Source organism: Enhydra lutris, unplaced genomic scaffold (genome assembly GCF_002288905.1).
Source record: "Enhydra lutris kenyoni isolate GAN:26980312 unplaced genomic scaffold, ASM228890v2 scaffoldscaffold23, whole genome shotgun sequence".
NCBI classification, from domain to species: Eukaryota; Metazoa; Chordata; class Mammalia; order Carnivora; family Mustelidae; genus Enhydra; species Enhydra lutris.
The window spans coordinates 21,132,144-21,141,532 of record NW_019154107.1 but is presented as its reverse complement, the minus strand read 5'-3'; positions in this window follow the sequence as shown (position 1 = coordinate 21,141,532).

Sequence of the window (9,389 nt, the reverse complement as noted above, 5' to 3'; positions counted from 1 at the left end):
CCTGATATTTAGAACATTGACTTGACTTAACCCCTTTTTCAGATGGTATCAGACCTTCAGCTCAACTCTACCTGATAACCCCCTGCCAAGAGATCTTCATTTTTATGTTCCCATCCCATGGGAACATAGGGATCCTATCTGTAGAAAGTTGAGGGGGGAACCTGGAGTGGTCTTCTAAACAGACTTTCCAACCCACTCTGCCTTCAGCTTCATTCTTACTTCTACTTCTAGAGCCATCTACTGTCACCCATTTCTGGATATTTGGGCAAATTTATGGTGCACTTGAGTTTCTAGGCTCTCCCTCACCCCACTGCCTGCTCGGTGGTTACTTTCTTGAGTCTGCTAAGTTAGTTACTACGCATTCAACTGTTTCTAAAATGTGGCGCTTTGACACCTCTCCTATATTCTCTGCCCCTGTGGGTCTGTCTTCTAAAAATACATTTTTTTTGTTGTTTAGTGACGCTTCAAAGGAAGAAGGCAAACATGTGTGTTCAGTCCACCCTCTTTAAATGGAAGTCTGCACTGAACTTAGATTTTAGATGCAAAGGTCTATAAGAAATTCTACCATGAATGTCTTTGGTCAGTTTGGACCTTTGTCTAGCTGTCTTACCACCATTGGATAGTAAACCCAGTTGATTCTCTAATGTAGTTATTGCTATCCCGAAGTAGTACATTGCTGATGATCTCCAACATACTCATGTAGAAGTTAATAGAAGGAAGAAAGGAAGGAAAGATGGAAGGAGGGAAGGAAGGAAGGCTGTAAGATCCCAAAGCGGGAAAAATTATGCCAGATAAATAGGAGAAACGGTGATCACTTGATGAATTAGTTGGGCCTCGAGCAGTGCACTGATGCCTTACTTTTCACAACTCTGAGTGCCTAGCACATTAGGACAGTCAGCTATCCTGCCAAATCCCACTTTTACCTCCTCGATTTCTGATGATTTGCTGGGGAAGTGAATTTCTCCAAAGCCTAGCTTCCTATGGCTATATTAATGTGAAATGTAATAATACATAACCGTAAACTAGTTTATGTGATTCCCAAATGAATGAGTAGGGGGAAGGTAATTTATTATCAATTTGCATCAAATTTCAGTTAATGTAAAAAATGCAAAGCTTATTTTAATATACTTATTTCTGGGAAAGGCTTTCCATTAAATAGAGTGTCAAGTGGGGGTAACGATTTGCCTGGGGAAGACTCTTTATGGTTTTGATGTCTGGGCTCCCAGGGAGAAACCACAGGCTTTTGGAAGGCTTTTTGGTCAGGCCCCAGGTTCAATGCACAGTAGAGAGTTGAGTGTTTCAACTTCCCCGCTGGCTGGTGAAAACGTCATGATGGATAAGGAAAATAGGTGCAGTGATCTCTTCTTGGATGGCATGAGGACCAGGACAAAGACTGACGCAAGGCGTCAGGCTTGGGGGCAGGCAGAATGTGTAGCCATCTACAGCAGAAGTCAGCAAACTGTGGCGCAATGGCCAAATCCTGTTTGTCACCTGTTTTTACCAATTAAGGGTTATTGGAACCTGGCCATACCCATTCCTTTACTGACTGTCCAAGGCTGCTGTTATGCTAACTAAGATGGTGGAGTTAAGCAGCTCGAACAAAAGCCATATGGCCTGCAAAGCCCCAAATAATTACTATATGAACCTTTACAGATAAAAGTTTGCAGACCTCTGGCCCACAGGATGGCTCTGCTAGTTCGGCTGCAAGTGAAAGAGTGTTCCCCATACCTACTGATGTGTACAATAAAACACCCCAAACCTTGGTGGCCTAAAATAGTAATAATCATGTATTTATCTCAGAAATCCGTAACTCAAGGTGAGCTTGGTGGGGAAGATTCATCTCTGTTCCATATGGCAACAGCTGGCGCTCCTCAGTTGGGGAACGGTAAGGCCACTTTCAAGATGGCTCCCTCAAATGGCTGGCAAGTTGGTGCTGGCTGCCAGTGGGGAGCATAGCCAAGCTGGGGACCCAGGCCCTCATTTCCCGTCCATGTGGGCCTCTCTACAGGTTGCTCAGAATTCTCCACAGCTTCCAGTCCGGCTTCTAAGGGCAGATATCAGAGACAGGAAGGAGACTATGGCCTGTTTCTTAAAATCTGGGCCTAGAAATGGGTGCAGATTTCTACCATATCCCATGGATCAAGTAGTCCCAGAGCCTAGACTCAAGAGGAGGAGACACAGACTCACCTCTCGACGGAGGGGATGTCAAAAAATGGGGGTGGGGGGCACATTTAAAAACTGCCATATAGAATAGCTATCTAGTGATGGCCAAGGCAACGCAGACTTTTCTTTAATCCCTCGTGCCAAGAAGTCTGGAGCTAGATGTTTACAAGGTTGGTCAAGCTGTCCAATAATTTTATCAAGGGCTATACTTCTTCTTTTTTCTGCTCTGCAATCTTTAACATGTTTCTTTCAACCCTTAAATCTGTCACCTCATGGTCACAAGATGGCAGTTACAGCACCAAGCTTTATGTCCCCACATAATAGTGTCCTGACGGAACAGAGTGAGTAGAAAAGAAACCTTCCTGAAACACTTCCTCTTATATTAGGAAGTGCCCAGCAGAGTTCCAGTTAGGTCCTCTTATTCAGAATTGGGTCATGGGATCATTTCTTCCCCAATCACTAGCCAAGAGGATTGGGATTCCATGTATGGAGTAGGACAACTGTCCTCTGAGCCTGGGGCAGAGAGTCACCTTTCCTGTTCCCTTGCTGCCTGCCAGCCAACATGAACTTCTGTTAGGCCGGACTCGGGGAGGGCAGGGTGTTGAGCAGTCAACCTGTAGTGTCCGCCATGTTGGGTATACTGGTCTGTTAATGGAGGTCTTGGAGCAGTGGGATACCAGGGCTGAGGCCAGGGCTCCAGGAAATGTGGTAGAACCAGAGCCTGGAAGCAGGGGCCTTTGCTGATGTGGTTGACTTTCTTCTCTAGGTCCAACCTTCAACGAGAGACCATCTAGGTGAAAGCCACTTGGGTTGTGAGTTTCCATTCTCATGGCAAAGCTCTTTCATTAACACAGCTCCCGTGAGGGTTTTGAAACCCAAGTATCTTGCTAGTTGAGACATCTCGTGAGGCTCTGAAGCCAAGCAATTTAGGACAGGTTTCCTTTATCCCAGTGCACAGAGAGGTGCCAGAATCTCCTGGAGATGCTTGTTAAAAATGCAGAGTCCTTCGGGGACCTGGCTGACTCAGTCGGTAGAGTACATGACTCTTGATCTTGGGGTCGGGAGTTCGAGCCACACGTGGGGCATGGAACTTACTTAAAAAACAAAACAAAACAAAACAAAACAAAAGTCACAGACTCCCAGCCCTCACACTCAGAGATTCTGATGTAAGGGGCCTGGGATAAAGCAGCTGAGGTCAGAGATGGGACAACCTCGGGCTTCTTTAGCGAGGCTCACAAGTAATTTTGAGGCCCAGCCAGGTTTGGGAACCACTGGTTTATGATTCTAGGTGCGATTAAAGCCATGTGAAGATGATAAGAAACAGCTGAGGAAGAGTTTTTAGTTAACACAGAAAATCCCTGCAAGGACACTGTTAATTCCTGTGGCATTTGGTTCCCAGGGGGATGTGAGGGATAGGAATCTTCTTAGATTCCTGACATTTTCGGGAGACCCACTGTTCTCTGTCTCCCAAGAAGTGGGGACCCTCTGCAGTTCCTGGAACCTCTCAAAGGGGTACTGTGAGGTTACCTTGTCCTCACGGCACTCATGGGGTACCCAAGCAGCCTCGCAGCGTGGGAGCCCCCGGGGGACTTGGTGTGTTGGCATTGTGTTGCTGCAGTAACAGGCTATCCTTAATGTAGAGACTTAAAACAACACAATGTTGTTCTCTTACAATTCTGAAGGTTAGAAGTCCGAGATGAGTCTCACTGGGCTACCATCCAGGTATTGGCAGGGCTTTGTTCCCTTCTGGGGGCTGAGGGAAGAATCCATTTCCTTGCTTTTTCCACTTTCTAGAAGTTTCCCACATTCCTTATCTCATGGCTCCTTTTCTCAATCCTCAAAGCCAACAATGGCAGGCTCCTGATCTCCCCACCTGCCTCCCTCTTTTCCTTTTAAGGACTCTTATGATTACATGGGGCCCACCACGTGATCCAGAATAATCTCTCCATCTCAAAATGATTTACTTAATCCCACCTGCCGTATGAGGTAACATATTCACAGGTTCTGGGGATCAGGACGAGGACATCTTGGGGGCCATTATTCCACCGCCACACTTGGCAATATGGCACTGTGAACAGTCGTAAAAGAAGTGACTTGAACTTTTATGAGTTCAAGAGCCATTCTCTCAGAAAATTGGCCTTCCTCCCTTGGGATACAAGAGTTTTCCTGGAATGTTCTGCTGAGGGCACCATTGCTTTGGGGGGTCACACCAGTTCCGGGGAGGGTTTCTCCTTTAAGGCAATTCCCCTTTCCTGTGGTTGGGCAAAAGCACCCGAACACAAGGTTTGAAAGCAGGGACTTCCCTGATGGAAGGTCATTTATTGAATGTCTGTTTCTTTTTCAAACCTGGAGACAGCCTTTTGAGCATGGGGCCTTTGTTGCTGCTGTTGCTTTTGAGTAATCCACAAGATTTTAAAACATTGCCCTCATGGTCTATGGAATTTTCTTCTCTCTGAGGTTCTGCCCTATCACAGCATATCACACTTCTCTTTTTCTCAATTTTGTGATTTCTATTTCTTTTGTTGGAGCTGTCTACTGCCTCTGTCTTCCTTGGGGCATCCCAGGGGAAGCCGGCAGTCCCCCAACAACCCAGATCTAGGGCCCGATGTCCTGTGGGTCAGGTGAAGGTCAAAGAGGTAACGTACACAGAGCTCTTAGCACACCCTAATTCTCAATATGTGTGAGCTAATCTTGTGGGGTCCCTTTCCCACCTGTGGGCCAACTGGGTATCCAGCTTCTTTTGCTTACAAAAAGGCCTAAAAAAAGAAAAAAATCTCAATTCCGAAATCCCGTCAGGAAACACAGGGAGATGAGAATGGCAAATAGAGTTTAGTTTATCAAAAACCCGGATGTTCTACAATTTTCAAAGAATTTTTGAAGTAGAAAGAATGTCAGTGCTCAGCTTTGTCTCCCATAAGCTTGAGTACCTCCAGAAAAAGCCCTTTGAACCGTGTAAGTGGCAGAAACATCAGGCTGGGCAGGAAATCGTCTTTTAGAACCAGGCTCGAGTCTAATGGACAGATAACCATTGAGGAAAAGGGCAATCAGTGAAATCAAATGGTGGGATCTCAACAACCTACACTTGTCTCCTTATTTCCTGGCCCCTGGTGTTAGCCAAAGGGACAGAGGGACAACATCGAGGACAGACTGCCCCCCGCCACCCCCCGGGGAAAGGGATAACGCATACAGGCTGGCAGCTTCTCACTTAAATAGAACCCCACAGCTTAGTGGCAGCTGCCATGTGACAGATGACGGAAGAAGGAAAAGGAGGAACCATGGTGGCCAGTGGACCCAAATCAAAACCAGATATGCGTGGCTTCTACCACACACTACGAACTTTCCTAGTTCCTTGGCACTTGGCCTTAGCTGCTTATCTGGCCCAAAGCGAAGGTGAACTTTTCCAGGAGACTTTGATTTTGACTCAACACGGTCACTTAAAATGGATAGTATAGACCCTATAGAAGATCCAGCCCTAGAGAGCACCTTTTGATATTTGGGCTATAAAAATTCCATCATTCATTTTTTCGTTCATTCAGAGATGACTCATTGCACATCTAGTATGTGCTTCAGAAGCTGACCCCGGAACAGGGGTTTGAACGCAAGTAATTTATTTGGGGGGTGATTCCAGGAAGTTTCGGTAGGGGAGCGGGCAAGTGAGGCAGAGAAAAGGAAAGGCGGGTGGGCCGTGAAGAGCGTGTTATCAAGCTTATTACCACTGTGGGCGACTGGGATTTAATATCACTGGGGATCTTTTGAGGTCAATGTTAAACACAAGTCTCAGTTTTCCCATCTGCGGAGGGACGAGAGTATGCCAACTCCCTTCAGGTATCCTCCGAAGGCTGTCGGGCAAGGCAGTAACTCCCTAGCTCTTCCAGCCAGTCTAGGGAGCAAGCAAAGTGGGTTCCAGGGGCCGGAGGAAATATTAGGGCAGAGCTGCGATGCCGCTCGTTGGAAGGGGAGAGATCTGCCCCGAAGTGGTCAGGGCCAGGGGCATGGGTGGACATGGGCACCATTTGCTAGACTGAGTCTCAGGCGCTGGGAGCACATGGGGAGAGGACACAGCCCCACGGTCAAGGAGCTCAGGGTTTGCAGAGGACAAAGGTGTGGTTTATGTCATGAACGCGGTACGACGATGCGTGCCTGGGCAGAAACAAGCACATGATGCTATCGGGAAAGGGTGTGAGGCAGGGGGTATAGAAGAGGGGTGGGGGCAAAGCTTCCTGGAGGGGATGAGGCTGATTCAAGGCTCACTGAATGAGGAGAAGGTGTATAGGAGAGAGAGAGATTCAAGAAACAAATATTCCAGGTACGCAGAGGGCATTTTGACAAATGTCCTTTATATTTTGTTATTCATAGCATGCATTCTCTTTTACTAAGAGGAGCCTTTCTTCAGCTCTACAACACCATCCGCCGTGCCCATTATTGGATGTCTAATGCACTCAACAAATTCTATTATTTTATGCTGGATGTATGGAGCTATCCGTTAATATCTGACAGTTATTACCCAGAAACTAAATGAACCTTGGAGTGAATATTTTCTTTTCCTTAAAAAAATAAAATAAAATAAAGAGAAAAGGTGAAATGTCAGAAAAAAGAAAAAAAAACATTTTAGACCATGAATCTTCACAGATGCATGGCATGCTTTGGAAAAAAACAAAACAAAACAAAACATGAAAAGATGTGAATTTGAGATGGGGCTAGGATGCATTCCCAAGACCAGCGTGGATGTCTCCCAGACGCCTGCAAATGGCTTATCAAAGGCTCCAGCTGCGGGCCGGACTCATTTGTCAAAGGCCTGACATCTGATGACGTCATAACACCAGAAGCTCTCCTGGGCCTGGCTTAGAGAAGGTATACTGGGAGGGTGAGGTCGCACCCCAGCCGACCCACAGAATTCATTTTTGTCACCACGCTCCTTTTCTCTGTGTTGGGTGGCTTGATGGCATTGCTGTGGTTCATGGCCACTGGGGCGTGGTGGGGGACCAGATTTTAATATATGCTAAAAAAAAAAAAAAAAACCTAAAAAACAAAACAAAAAAAAACCCAAAACCAAAAACCCAGGCTAAAAGTGTGAACCAGCCTTGGACAAAATGATGAAGCAGGTACAGTCTATCTTCCTCAGTCCGTACTTGCCCCTTTCCTGCATTTCTTTGCTGGTTAAGGAGGTTCCATGGGTCTTGATTTGCAAAGGTTGACCAGATGTTTTTTCCTATGGGACTAGGGAATTGCTGTTACCCCAACACAGATGGATTTACATTTTAAAAGAGAACCGTGGGTGGGAGCAATGCTTAACACAAAAGAATGCCTCCATAATGGGGGAAATTTAGGCACAGTGGGAGATGGATTTGCTGGCTCTTTTCAAATCACATCAGATAGATGACTATCTTGCTTGCCAATTGTGCCTGCCACAGATGAGGCCAGATACTAATCTGGGGTGTTACAAGTCTGGGGGCAGGGACTTCTGGGGTGCTGATAATGTCTTGATCTGGGTGCTGATTACATGGGCGTGTGCAGGGTGAGAATTCACCCAATAGAAAAACGAATCGCATGGAAAAAGTTGATTTTAAAAAATCAGCTTCGAAGACTGAGAAAGGAAGTCTTGGTTCTGGGAGTCTCTACCACTTGCTTGTATCTTGTTACCGGGTTTGATCGCCATACCAGCCCTCTGAGCTGGGTCCGATAACGGCATCCATTCTGTAGCTGTGGACACCAAGTCACAGAGAGGTCTGACCACTTGCCCAAGACCACACAGCCACTCAGCAGCAGAGCAGGTATTCCAACCCAAGTCTTCTAGCTGGAGAGATCATTTGCTCTTTCAAATGATAAATGCATTGGAGGAGAGGGCCCCTCCCCTGCCGCCAGCACCTTAGATGGCCCTAGGAAAACGCTGGTTTGGTCCCATGTCTCAGTGGCCTCTGTGTTTGTCTGAGAAGAGATGATTGTCTGGACAGGAAGGCCTGGACAGGTGGCAGCTGGGGCTGGGGAGCTACGATGGGAAGGTGTATGTTGGGACATTCCAAGGGGTGACCATTCTCAGGACTTGGAGAGGAACTGATTGTGAGTGAGCCGGGACCCAGAGTGGCTGTGTGCTCTATGGAGTGCAGGACCGTCCCAGGGTGTGAGGCGGTGTGGGCACAACTGGGGCATGCCAAGGGTTCCGGTGGTTTTTGACCTGAAATGGAAGGAGTCCAGGGAACCTTGAAGCTTCAAGAACTAAAGAAGTGGAGGGTTGTTTCCGGCCTTCCTGGGCTTATAGTTGCAAAGCAAGGTAAGGAGACAAGGAAAGTGTATCCTTTGCAGAGATGGTTATAAGTGTGGCTGTCATTCCCACGTGGTCTTCTGCCATGTGACCTGCCACTCATCCACCAAATTTGTCTCCAGTCCTTTGACTCTGAAGAGACCCTGTGATACATTTCTTTGATCAATTCAACATGCTGGAAGTGAATTTGTGTCCATTCCGGGTGTAGCCCTTCATTGGCCTGGTGGCTTCCTCTTGCCACCTCTTGAGACACTTGCTCTTGGGACACTCCTCCCAGAGCCCAGCCGCCATGTTATGGGAAGCCCAAGCCACATGGAGATGCTCCAGATGATAGCCCCAGTTGAGCTGCTGGCTGACAGCCAGCATCGACCACCAGCCATGGGTGTGCGCCATCTTGGATTTCTAGCTCAGTCCATGCCACAGATGACTGTGGTTGCAACCGCATGAGAGACCCCAGTGGGAACCTTCTAGCTGAGTTTAGCCAGTTCACAGAACCCAAGAGACAATAATAAATGTTGTTTTAAGTTACCAAGTCTTAGGGCTGTCCATCATACAAGAATAGAACTGAAAAAGAAAAAGAAACAAGTCCCAAAGGACTGGGGCACTGGAGGCCTGCCAGGGTCCACCTGAGATGTCAGAAGGAGAAAATCAAAGGAGTCTTTGAGTGGAGTACAACTTGGATTCATAAGAACGTGGGGAAGACCAGGAGCCTGGAAAGAAGTTGTGGGCTTGGCTCTGCCATTCACTAGCCCCTTTGGCAAGTCACCACCTTGCAAGGACTCAGTTTCCTCATCCGTAAAATGGAGATGATTCATTCCCCAAACACAGAGTATTGTGTCTGGATCTCCACTGGGTTGGCAAAGCAAAGATCAAACATACCATAGCCCTTGAGATCCTGTGCTCATTCAAGGATGAAATCAGGCACTGTTTGAACGTTTGTATATAAATGCCTGTAAGTACATGTTAA